The sequence below is a fragment of the Mus pahari genome, chromosome 6 (genome assembly GCF_900095145.1).
Source record: "Mus pahari chromosome 6, PAHARI_EIJ_v1.1, whole genome shotgun sequence".
NCBI lineage: Eukaryota > Metazoa > Chordata > Mammalia > Rodentia > Muridae > Mus > Mus pahari.
Window position 1 is genome coordinate 66,305,782 of NC_034595.1, and position 12,690 is coordinate 66,318,471.

Sequence of the window (12,690 nt, forward strand, 5' to 3'; positions counted from 1 at the left end):
TTTTTTTTTTTTAAAGATTTTATGTATTTATTTTTTTAATGTGAGTACACTGTCACTCTCTTCAGACACACAAGAAGAGGGATTCCGATCCCATTACAGATGGTCGTGAGCCACCATGTGGTTGCTAAGAATTGAACTCAGAACCTCTGGAAGAGCAGTCAGTGTTCATAACCGCTGAGCCATCTCTCCAGCCCACCATTTTTCTTTAAATGCCCTAGACATGGTGCTTTTTCCACTAGCATCAGTCAGTCTTTTCAGCAACCCTGTGAATGGTGGTGGTTTTAGAGATGAAGAAACCAAGGCACAGAGCAGTTAAGGAGTCTCTTCTAGCCCAGAGTGCCCTGGTGATCAGTTATTTACTCTTAATTATTAAGGGGTCATGTCCTGCGGTATGGGTTCAGGGCCAGGTACCCAGGGCTACATAGAGATAGATGTCTTCTGCCACAGCTTCTCCTGGCAACCCAAAGCTGCCTGGCAGAGTCCAGTCTGCCTAACACCTATGAGTCTCCTTAAAGATACTTTAAAAACCATATCTTTCCTTCTACACATCTTTCCACTTTCTCCTCTTCTCCACCCCATTCATCAGACAACTGTCTCAGTCTGTGGGGAACACGAAGAGGGGATATGGATGCTTGCTTTTCCAGGTGCCTCTGCATAAAGGGAGTTCTCACTGAGCTGGAGCAGAGGCTATGGAGGAAGGAAGCAGAGATGACAGATTAAAGACAGATGCAGAGACAAGGCCTTTATACAGGAAAGAGGAGCAGATTCAGAGTTTGCCTGAGCCTAAGATAGAGACCAGAGAAATGAAAGGCAGAGTGAGCAAGATAAGAGATGAAAGGAATAGACCCCGGGGTTCCTCGCATCCTCATTACAGATAGGAAAACTGAAGGTCAGAGGAAGAAGTGGTTCTACTTCCTACGGATGTATCCATCACTCTTGCAAATACACTGGGTCAGGTCCTCCCTTCTCTAGCACTTTCCTCTTGCCCTTGTTCACTAGGACTGAGCAACACAACTGACACCCAGTGGGAGGCTCCTGGACAAGTCAACCAGGAAGAGGGAGAGAGGAGACAGTGTAGACAAAACAGGTTGACAGGGAAGTTTTTCTGGACTAGGTAAGCTTGAAGAAGGGCACAAAGGGTGTAAACGACTGTATTAAGGCATGATTTATGTGCAGTAGGATGTACCATTTCAGCATCCAGTTAGCTGAGGTTTGACAAATACAAACACTTTTATAGTCATTACCACAATCAATGTATAGAATATGTCTTTGATGGAAAGTTCCTTTGTGTCTCTTGTATCCACTCCATTTTGCTTTTTTATCCTTCTGAATTCTGCCATTGTAGATTCATTTTGCTTTTTTTCCCCTAGAGTTTCACGCACATGTAGTTAGTTACTATAGTTACTATAGACACTGTCTGATCACTTTCACTCTGCATGCATTGGAGGTTTTCTATGTTTTTACATATATCTGGTTATTTTTATTGCTCAGCAGTATCCAGTTGCATGCCTGAACCAATATATGTACCTATCTGTTGATATGCTTTGAAATTATTTCTACTTTTTTTTTTTTTTGAGACTATGTAGCTCTGGCTGTCCTGGAACTGGAAATATAGGCCAGGCTGGTGTTGCACTCACAGAGACTCACCTGCTTCTGCCTCTCAAATTCTGGGATTAAAGGTTTGGACCCTGCTTATTTATTTTTTGGTGCTATGGATAATTCTTTATGTGCATATATTCCTATGAGTATGTTTTTATGTTTCTCAGTAAATATATATGCATTAACCATATGATTAAAGGGGTTACAAATGTGTGTATTTTTCTCCAAGATGGCTGGCTGAGTAATGTTTGCATTCCCTTCAATGTACAAGAATGCCAGTTGACCTTTATCCCTATCAACACTGGGTCTTGTCTGTCTTTCACATTTTAGCCATATTGACGGACGTGTCATGGTAGCTCTTTGTAGTTTGAATTTCTGTTTCTCTGGTGTAACTTTCTTTTCATGAAAGTTTTGTTTTCTAAGTTCATAAGGATTTTCAACTCAGACAAATTACAGTGATACTCAGTGTTCAGCTGAAGATTTTAAAGTAGTTCTCACACAGGAAGAAATGTCATATAGCCAACAGGAGTGGAGAGGACAATAGGCCATGTTGTTCTAGGTTACACAGCGGTTAACCGACCAAGAGTGAGCCTGCTTTCTCACCTCCAAAGTAGCCTCACCAGGCAGCGTGGCACAGTCGTCATCTACAGTCAGACGACAGGGGGAGGCTCAGTGTGTGCATGTGCAGGGCCTGACACATATCTACTGTCTTGATGTGTGTCATGAACCTGGCCACTGTCCTGGTGACCATCAGCAGCTATTTGCGACAGACAGAGAGTAGGTGGTTGCGCATGTATTGTCTTCTAATGGCTTGAACATGTGAAACACTAATGGCAGAATGCTCTCTCTTGAGGACAGACAAGCTTGGGAACACAAATTGGGGGCACAGCTTTGGTCCTCTGTGTACTTCTAGAAGATGCATAGGTTGCACAAGGAAACTAGGAGGCTAGAAACACTGGAGAGCCCACTGACTTCTGCAGCTGCTCTTTCATTTTGCTTTGGGCTTTTTCTCTTTCTTTCTTTCTTTCTTTCTTTCTTTCTTTCTTTCTTTCTTTCTTTCTTTCTTTCTTTCTTTCTTTCCTCCTTTCTTTCTTTCCTCCTTTCTTTCTTTCTTTCTTTCTTTCTTTCTTTCTTTCTTTCTTTCTTTCTTTCTTTCTTTCTTTCTTTCACCAATGGCGGAAGATTGCTCTGGTTCTTAAGCTGTGTGCTGCAGACATCATCCCGGAGGTTGGTGAAACACTCCTGGCCTCACTTCCAGAGGAGCCTAGAGTCCCCTTCCAGAACTTACTTCTCTAAGGACATGGCCCCTCCTCTGAAAGTCATACACCAGAGCAAAGCCCTTTCCATCCCTGCAAATGCCGATGGCAAGGCTGGGATAAGAACATGGAAATGATTTCATATGTGGGGTTCTGGGCTCAGCCTTGCAAACTAGAATGGCAGGGGCACATCCCTAGTAAGGAACAGAGAAAAAAAAAAAAATGGAGGGCAGTTATATGCAAATGAACTGGAGCAGGTAATGACATCTCCTTAAATGGGCATATTTACCATCAATAAGTTTTATAAAACCCACTGTCAGGTATGGGCAATTATCACCTCCTCTTTATAGAGGAGGAAAATGGAAGAGGCTATCTTGCCTATGCTCGTGCAGCCCAGTGAGAAAGCAGGAATGAGGGCTCAGACATGCTAGTCAATGGTTCTGCTCTGCTGCCTGGAGGCACAAAAATGTCCCGGCTGGGAATTCTGTATTCACAGCAAGTTGCTTAGATGTCTGAGCTATCTACTAAGTGTAAGTCCCGACCTTCCCTACCTCTGAGCTGTTGTAAAATGAACGGAATTGACATTATGAAGTGTTTAGGTCTGGCACGATACAAATTTGTTATAAACCTGTCTGCCCATCAGAGTGCTGGCAGACTGAACTTCTCCAGGGGTGGAAACTCAGAGATGATACAGCACCTGAATACATTGCAAACCCCGGACTCTGGAGGGCGGACAACGTAGGCCCTGGTAGTGGAGGAGTCTGTCCCCTGCTCTTGCCTACCCGGGGCCAGACTCCAGACTCTGGTTCCTCACCTCCCCGCCCCCGCACCACCCCCACCGAGGCGCTCCGAATTTCCTGCCCGACCGAGGCCGGGCTCGGGGCGGGTGGAGGAGGGCTGGCATTTCCTGGCCGCCGCGTCACTGGCTCAGCGGTGCTCGGACAAAGCGCTGACCGACAGGCACCAGAAGCTATTTCAGGCGGCGCCCAGCTTAGCGCGCAGTTTCCGTTTTTCCACCGTCGGAAACAGGGAACGGAGAGCCTGCAGATGTCACAAACCTCCAGCCTCAGGCGGGGGGTCCAGGGACCAGGAGAGGCAAGGCCCTTGTGTTAGAAACGGGGTAGGGGCAGACGGTACCCCCGCACCTTACTCCTTAACTGTTCTTGGAAACACCGGAGAAGGCCATTTCACACCCAGAAAAATGATCCAGCCGTCATTGGTCAAGCCAAATGCATAACCTTTTCAAGCCCATAAACCTCGAGACAGCCTCACCCCATTCCCTCTCCTGAATTAACCAATCTGCCCCCAGACATCCAGAAATCCAAGAGTTCCTGGATTCTTCGATTTACCTTACTCTCCTTAGTTCTTAGAACCTTAGTTCTTCCAAACTCAGTCTTAAATACCCTGTGCAAAACACCTACCCCCACGCCCTCTCTTCCACATCCTGGAAGGAGGATTAGAACAAGCTCTAACCTCTCTCCCTGGCCCCAGAACACTCAGCCTTCACCTCCCAGCTCCTCACGCCAACCACAGCCCCTGCTGCCATTTCAACCCAAGGGTTTTCTTTTCTTTTCTTTTTCTTTTTTTATTAGATATTTTCTTTATTTACATTTCAAATGTTATCCCCTTTCCTAGTTTCCCCTCCAAAAAAAACCCCTATCCCCTCCCCCTCCCCCTGCTCCCCAACCTACCCACTCCCACTTCCTGGCCCTGGCATTCCCCTATACTGGGGCATAGAGCCTTCACAAGACCAAGGGCCTCTCCTCCTATTGATGACCAACTAGGCCATTCTCTGCTACATATGCAGTTAGAGCCATGAGTCCCACCATGTATTTTCTTTGATTGGTGGTTTAGTCCCAGGGAGCTCTGGGGGTACTGGTTAGTTCATATTGTTGTTCCTCCTATGGGGCTGTGAAACCCCTTCAGCTCCTTGGATACTTTCTCTAGCTCCTTCATTCCAAGGGTTTTCTACAAAAGCAAATCTGATCTTCCATAGGACAGCAAACCCTTATGTAAACAAAGTGGTAAAAAACAAAACCTTCAGTTCCTCCACCCATACTGTACCAGTTTTCTGTTTCTTACATTAACTTTCCCCCTTTCTGCGTCAGCTCTTGGTCCAGGACATCTGGTTTTCCCGGGAAGCACACCCAGTTAGCTCACACACAATACAGTTAGCTCACACACAATACAGTTAGCTCACACACAATACAGTTAGCTCATTTAACAATACATGGCTTCTTTGTGCAGGGATTAGGGGATGTCTAGTGACTTGTCCCTGAAGCGCAGGAGAAGTGGGTTCACATGCCTTTTGCCTTTTCTAAACCAAGCAAAGGCAAGGGCTTTGTGGGTGGGGGTGGGGAGTCTTTTTCTCAGGTCTCGGGTGGCCCTTTCACTAGGAGATTCTGTGGACATTGCCTGGACATACAGCACCGCTGGGCTTTCATCAAAGGTCACAGAGGAACAGACATTCCATTTCCTGGTATTGGTCCTGAAATCTAGGAGGGACAGAACTCAAACAGGCGCTGCTGCTCTTTGGAATAGCCCTTGACTGAGCTACTGAAAAGTCAGTGCAGTCTTGGGGGCTATGAACTGGGAATTGGACAACAGAGTTCAGTTAGGTGCTGGCTTTACTCTAGCTATAAGTTTGGTCAAGTTACATCTCTTTGCTCCCCAATTTTCTTTAATATTCTTAATTTCTGTTTGGCAACCAGACAAATGCCTATGATATCTTATTAGCTCCCTACCACCCACTTTTTATATTATTTTTCATGCATATTAAACTTTGTCATTTAAAATATTATTATTATTCATTTAGGCTTTTTGAGAAAGGGTTTCTCTGTATAGTCTTGGCTGTCCTGAATCTCCATATGTAAATTAGGCTGGCCTCGAACTCAAAGAGATCTGCCTGCCTGCCTCAATGAAAGCTGGGATTAAAGGTGTGTGCATTTATTCTTTGAGAATTTTATAAAATGTATTTTGATCATATTCACCTCCCATTACCCCTCATCTCCTCCCATCCTAGTGCCTGTTTGAAAAATCTAAAAAGAGGCTAGAGAGATGTCTCAGTGGTTAAGAGTGTTGGCTGCTCTTCTAGAGGACCTGGATTTGATTTCCAGTGTCTATATGGTAGCTCACAAACTCCTGTTCCAGGGGAGTCAATGTGTCAGCCTTCTTCTAGTCTCTGGATACAGTACCTAGACATGAATACCGGCAAAACCAGGGGCCACACCCTTAAAAAATGTTTCCCCTTCTCAAGAAGTGTTCAACTGTCAATAGCTCTTTAGTTAGTGGTGAGGCTCATGAACATCCCCCCCCACACACACACATATACACACACATCTCTCCTGGCTAGAATCTTGACTGGCTTGACTGGCAGGTAACCACAGCTGTGAGTTATTTGGTCTTGTTCTGACCAGAAGATAACTTCACTCTGGCCTCCCTTAACTGGCTCTTACTATCTTTTTCTTCTTTTCTTCTCTTCTGCTTCAAGGCAGGGTCTCACTATGTACCTGTGGCTGGTGGCTGATCTGGCGCTCTATATTGTAAACCAGGCTGTCCTTGAATTCATGGGTGTCCACCTCCCTCTGCCTCCCCCAAACCACCATGTGTCCACCAGGGTCTCACTCACGTAGCCCAAACTGGCCAAGAATTCTGCTGTTTTTGCCCTTATCTTCTGGGATTACAGCAGCCAGTTTCCACCACCATAGAAAGAAAAACCCAGATACTCCTCAGCGCATTGAATTCCTACAATGAGCTGTACCTATGGGCTTCAATGTCAAACTTCTTTCTAGTCAGGCTTCTGTCCCTCACTAGAAATTTAATATCGAGTTACTTTGACACAGCCCTGCCACCCACTCTCCCCACTGTTTTCTCACCTGTAAATTAGGAATAATAAAAGCACCGACGGGGAGAAGTTGGACGAAGGGGGAAGAGTATCACTAAAGCACGCTATTATTCAAAGGTGTCCCAGTGATATCCAATTGTATGGTATTTAAAAAGTAAAAAATAAAAGCACCACGAAACCGGGCGTGGTGGTGAATGCCTTTAATCCCAGCACTCCAGAGGCAGAGATAGGTGGATCCCTGAGTTCGAAGGCAGCCTGGTCTACAGAAAGAGTTCCTGGACAGCCAAGGCTACACAGACAAACCCCATCTCAAACAAAACAACAAAAAACCAAAAAGAGAAAGAAAAGAGCCAATTTAGAATTTGCTAATTTACACACTTGGTTATTTTTATTTTTGCAGTGCTGAGAATTGAGTCCTTGGCCTTGCACAGGGTTGGCAAGCCCTCAAACTCCAGTCCTTAGGGATGTTTAAGGAAAACCAAACTGTAGAGTGAAGAGAAACAATGTTTCAGTACCAAGATTAATGAGTGTGTTAAGGAACTTGGGGGCTTGGGGATGGGGGGTGTTCTGCTTTCATCCTGAAACCAAGCTTAAGGGACATTTTCATCTCTCTATTGACATCTGTTCTGTCCCCCTATAGAGCTTCTTATCTTTGAGCAATTCCAGTTTTAGAGCGGTCAAGGGCCAAAGCTGATGAGGGTCAGAGAGGAGCTGGGTGTTGGGATATGGAAATAAGAGAAACAGACACTGGTTTTGGAGAAGACAAGAGAAAGAATGAAGAAGGGAGGGTTGGGAATGGGTCGGGAGACACGGTGGTCTTAAGAGGCTAGACGAGGGCCAAAGCCGCGGAAAGAGCATCTGGAAGGCGGAGATCTGAGTCGTGTTGTTTGTAGGGAGCGGGAATCCCGAGGGGCCAGGGGTGGGAACCGGGCGGAACCCGCCGGGTCCCAGCGTGCGCGCTCAGCCCTCTCCTCTGCGCATTCCTGGGCCATCCCAGCGCCGCAACCCGTCCCCGCTCCCTCCGGAGAAATTGCCAAATTAAAATGAATCATTTGGCCCATAATGGCCGAGGCGCTTATCTGGGGCGGGCGGGCCCGCCGTGGCGCCTTATCTCCGCGGCGCACACGGCCGGCTCTAACGAGGCCGCGGGCGGGAGCGGGATTAGAGTGAGCGGCGAGGCGCGGGCGGGGGCTGTCCAACATGGCCACGCACGCCCCCAGGGCGCAAAACGTGAGCGTCCCGGTCTTCTTCCCAGGGCCCGCAGACAGCCGCCTCTCGTGGAATAGCCTGTCCGTCTCCTCCGTCCTTCCCCATGCGCACTCCAGCCTCGGCTCCCTCTCCCCCGTCTCTTCCCGGGGGGCACTTTCCACGACGCCCCTCCGCTGCCCCTCCCGCCCGGGAGACTCTCTTCCTTCCTTCCCCTTTTCCCCTTGCGCAATAGACAGAAAAGCGCAAGGCGCTGGAGGCTTCCATTGCTTCTGGGCAGTGTGTGCGGGCGGCCGGGTTGAGAGTGCGTGAGCGGCAGGCTGCGGTGGCTACTCCCCGCGTGGGCTTTTGGCGATAGGTCGTGTGCGGGAGTGTGAAACCCTGCGTTGTCAGGGTGTGGAGATTCCGACCTCTCTGCGTTTTATTCGTTGTGTGTAAATTGCCCCGTTTCTTTTCTCCACAAGGTCGGTCCGGTGTGTCGCAGTGTGTGGCCTTGGACAAAGTGTTATGCTGGCTTCGTTATGCCGGGAGGGTGTGATCCCCACCCTGTGAGGTTGTGTGTCTGTGAGCGTTTGCGTGTGACTGATGTCGCTGTGTCATGTTGGACAGTATGCCGGTCTGCCTACGCCGGCTTGTGGGACAGAGCTGGCTTGTGTTCATCTGCTTTCCTCCTCTGGGGCTGGGCCATGTGTGGTCCTGTCCACCAAGAGTCCTATGCCTGTGTGCCTGTGTCCTTTAGAGGTGCGTTTGCAAATCGCTGGGGGCGGGAGTGGGGGGAGGGCGAGCGAGAGATCGCGGCGCTGGTGGGGGCGTCGGCATGGGGGCGGGGAGTGGGATTTCACATTTTATTCCAAATTATGATGTATTCGGGAGCCAGTGTTGGCTCGGATGGGCGGACAGAGCCCAGTGGGCGGCAGCTCTGTCCGGAGGCTGTGCCTTGGTGTTGCGGGGGTCCCCTGGTGTGTGCGTGGGGGATCTTCTAATCTAGAAGATGAGCCGCGCTCGCTGAGGCAAGCGTCTTCCCGCCCGCAGCGCCAGGCCTGGATTCGCGCTGCCCCTGGGTTTCGCCTATTTCTGGTCAGTTTCGCGGGTGCGTCCGCGGTGGTTGGGAGAGAGGCCGGGAAGGACAATGGGCACATTTTCCAGGTCTGGTGCCAGGGGTGGGGGTCCTCGGGATCGTCCCGGGGGACATTTTCTCAGTCCCTTTCCCATCTCGGTCCAGTCAGACTCCTTATCGGGTTAGCTGCCCTTGGAGTCCACTTATGTTGGAAGGACCGCTTCAGGGCCACCTTAGCTGGACAAGAAAGGATCGCGTTTTCCCCTTTTACTGCGATTGTTAATGCCTTCGTCATCATCACCATCACCCTTAATACCCGCTTTTAATTAAAACAATCGAACAAAAAGCTCACCAGCTCGACCCTTTAGCTTCTTTGGAGGGAGAACAAAGCAGTCCTGTCCTGTCTTAGGCCCCTCCCTAGCTGCTTTTTTTTTTTTTTTTTTTCCTAACTTGCCAGGTTTGGGGTAGGGAAAGAAAATGAAGAGGTAGTCAGAATAAAGATTCACTCTATAAAACAAACATTAGCCTCAAGTAACACCGGGAACAAGTGTATTCCCCACGTCTCCCCTCCCCTCCCCTCCTCTGGCTTAGAAAGGAGAAAGAAAATCTCCCGCACTGAATTGAAAGCCAGGGAGGAGGCAGTTCTGAGCTTCCGCCAAAGCCGCGGCGGAGAGAAGGAAGCCTTCGCAAATAACCCAAGACTTCGATGTGCCATTGGGCGGTGGACATCTCAGGCAAAACAATTAAAAAAAAAAAAAAGGACGCGAAAAATAAAATCAAACGAAATCCAGCTACCTCTCTTGGAAGCGGCGTCTGTCTGCTTTGGCCTGTCTTTCCTTTTGCTTTGTTTATCGCTACGAAACAGTGTAAGAGTTAACTCTCACCTTCTGCCAGTCAAAACCCCGAAAGTCGAAAATCTTTTTTGCAAAGGTGGTGGAGGAAAAGGTGTAGAAATACCTTCCTTTATATCTCTGCATCCATTAGAAAGAAAACAAGGGACCCAGCTAAAACAGATAGAACCCTCTCTCTCCCTTTCAGGGAAATAGGACCTTTGGAGCGGGTTCTGCCTTGTCCTGGGCAGGAACTTGATAGATGGGGTCATGAGGAGAATGGGACCAGGGCTCCCAGGTTGTGACCCAGCAACCAGGGCCCTAAGACTCTTGGTTTTTTCCCATCCCGTTCCACCCTCCTTAAATAGAGAATTACATCTTCGTGCTTTCAGCAACCGGAGCCTGGGCTAAGGTTGTGGGGTAACCCGCATAGAGACGTCCATGCTTAGAAAACAAATTCGGCCATACTGAATTAGACAGATCCGTTAGAGGGGTCGAAGGTGTTCTGGGCAGCTTGCCGGGAGAGGCTGTTGTTGTTGGACTAAGTAGTTATTCCTGATTGGTCAGGTGTAGGGTTCTTTCTTTTTCTTTTTTCTTTTTTCTTTTTTTTTTTTTTTAAATTCGGGATGTGTTTGGGGGTGGGTTCCAAACACCTGCAAGTTGGAGGCGGAAAGCCGTTTGCTATTCTTTGGGATGGCGGGGCACTCGAGGTAATTCCCAGTTATTGACCCCCCATTTTCTCTCTTGCCCTCCCTCTTTCTCTCCACCCCCATCTTTCCTGGAAACTCGCTTTGGGCGCGGCAGACCGCGCAGGACCTCACGGCAAGCTAAGTAACTGCTGGTCTCTCAGCGAAAGCAGGGAAAACACACAGCTTCGGGGTCCTACCTCGACCCCTCTCCAGCGGAGGAGTGGAGGTCCTAACCAGCCGAGTCGGTCTCTCTAAATATGCCCCAGGTTAGTTGCGGCCTGGAGTCTGGGGTGGGGTGGGTGGAGGAAGGGGGTAACGTCGGTGGAAACAACAGTGTTCTGGGTTGTGGACTTGGGGGGAGGGCTCAGAACTGAGAAGATTGTCGGGGGTGGGGTGGGGGTGGGAGAACCAACCTAGGCTAAGAACCCGGGATCTGACTGCCTCTAAGCTGCCTCAGGCCTCCAGCAGGGCTCTTTCCTTTTTCCGGCCTTGGATAAAACCAGCTGGTTGGATTATGTCCTCCAGGCCGCTCCCATGGTCCCGGTTCCGAGCACATTTCACAAGGCCGGTAACTTGATTGTGGCTATATCCGGATGGCGCAGGAGCTCTAGGCACGAATAAAACCGGCCAAGGCCAACTTACTAAGGCCTCAGGCCTAAGAAGCTGTGCTGGAACGCATCTCCACTTGAGTGGTGGCAGAGATAGTGAGTGCATTGCTCACTGGCGGATTAGCTTTTGGTGCAGGCTTTGTGTTTCTCCACTGTGTCTTGTGCATATGAGTGTGGAGGGATGGGAGGCCAGCTAAGTCTAAGGCCAACGCTATTTCTTTTAAAAATAAGTGGATTAAAAAAAATCTCCGAGCTATGATTTGGGGCATTAGGAGTTGCTGAAGAAGAGGCCCTGATGCCCAGAAAGGAGCTTTCTGGTCCCCCTTTTCAGTATTGTCACCTGCTGGCTTTGGGGCAACTGGAAGGTGAAGATGAGGTTGAGGCTGTAACCTGGGTCTCGGAAGCACAAAGAGCTTCAGTCTAGCCTGAGCCCCCTCCTTTTTCCATTCTCCCTTAATAAAAACAATTGCATAAAAGCTGTTAGTGTTAACCCCTGGGCTGCTGGGGTGGGGGGTGATTCTAGTCTTAGGAGGTTTACCTGAGGTCCAGGAGCTGAGCATGGAGAATTCAACTGGAAGTCTTGAATATTTATAGCATCTGGAGGGTCAACTCATCTGGAATGTGTGTCCCCTTTGGCCATTGGGAACCTGCTTCCGTCATTGCAGCAGAATTAATCAGGGAGTCAGAGGGAAGCTCTGGCTCGGTTACTGTAGTGTATGTTTGGCATTTAGAAGCTGGGACTAAAGCACTGGTCATTGAAAGCACACAGATGGTGTGCTTCAAGGTAGGAGGACAGCATCTCTGGCTTGTACATTTCACCAGGAGCTGGTTTATTTCTGATGCACTTCACTAGCAGGGAGGGAAGTCAGGATGGCTACTTATACTTCTGGTTCATTTCCGGTGGTTGAGGTATTCTCTGTATATAGACCTTTTGTCTCCACTCTAATTGTGAATTCAATTTCAGTGAGGCATCTCAGACCCATATTGGCTTTGCAGCTTGTGTGTAACAAGTGTTGGGAGATTTGTTGTTTCCTGACTGGGCTAATCCCCGAACAGCTAGTGTTCTCTGAATTGCAGTCCTTGGTCCCCATTTGGTGTCTGGCTGTACACCTGAGTTTTGGAGAAGGATGAAGAACGTCCAATTTCCTTTTAGTAAGAGGAGGCAATCAGTTTCCCAGATAACTCTGGTCCAGAGCAATGCAGTGGCCGAACAGGTCCTCTATGTGTACTCCATGTCGGTGGTTAGATGGTGTCACATTTTTGTTTTGATTTTCTGTTTTAAAACACCCCAGTTTGGGCCAGTGAATTGTCTCAGTGGGTTAGGCTGTTGCTATCGATCCTGACAGCTTTAGTTTGAACCCCAAGACCCAGGTGAAAGGAAATCACTATTTCATGAAAATTGTCCTCTAAGTTCAACATTCGTGACTGTGGCATATGTGCCCTCACAAATAAATAAATAAATAAATAAATAAATAAATAAATAAATAAATAAATAAATGGTAAATGTAATAAAAATTACAATGCAACAAAATAACCCAATTATCTAATCCTGGGAGCAGCAATCTGATTTATAAAGCCTGTTAAGGTGGTTATATACATGT

General features: G+C 48.2%; 1 protein-coding gene across 3 annotated transcripts in view; it reads left to right on the forward strand.

The window, feature by feature from the left end:
* The first annotated feature begins 8,158 nt into the window (after positions 1 to 8,158).
* Tal1 (TAL bHLH transcription factor 1, erythroid differentiation factor) overlaps positions 8,159 to 12,690 on the forward strand; it is a 14,650-nt gene continuing 10,118 nt past the window's right edge. Inside the window, exons 1-2 of one of the 3 annotated variants that reach the window (XM_029540407.1) lie at positions 8,159 to 8,646; positions 10,597 to 10,747. The gene's annotated coding sequence lies outside the window, so the exon portion shown is untranslated. Of the gene's footprint in view, positions 8,647 to 8,921; positions 8,983 to 10,596; positions 10,748 to 12,690 lie in introns of those variants that run through there. The other 2 variants (XM_029540406.1, XM_021200086.1) reach the window with 2 other exon arrangements.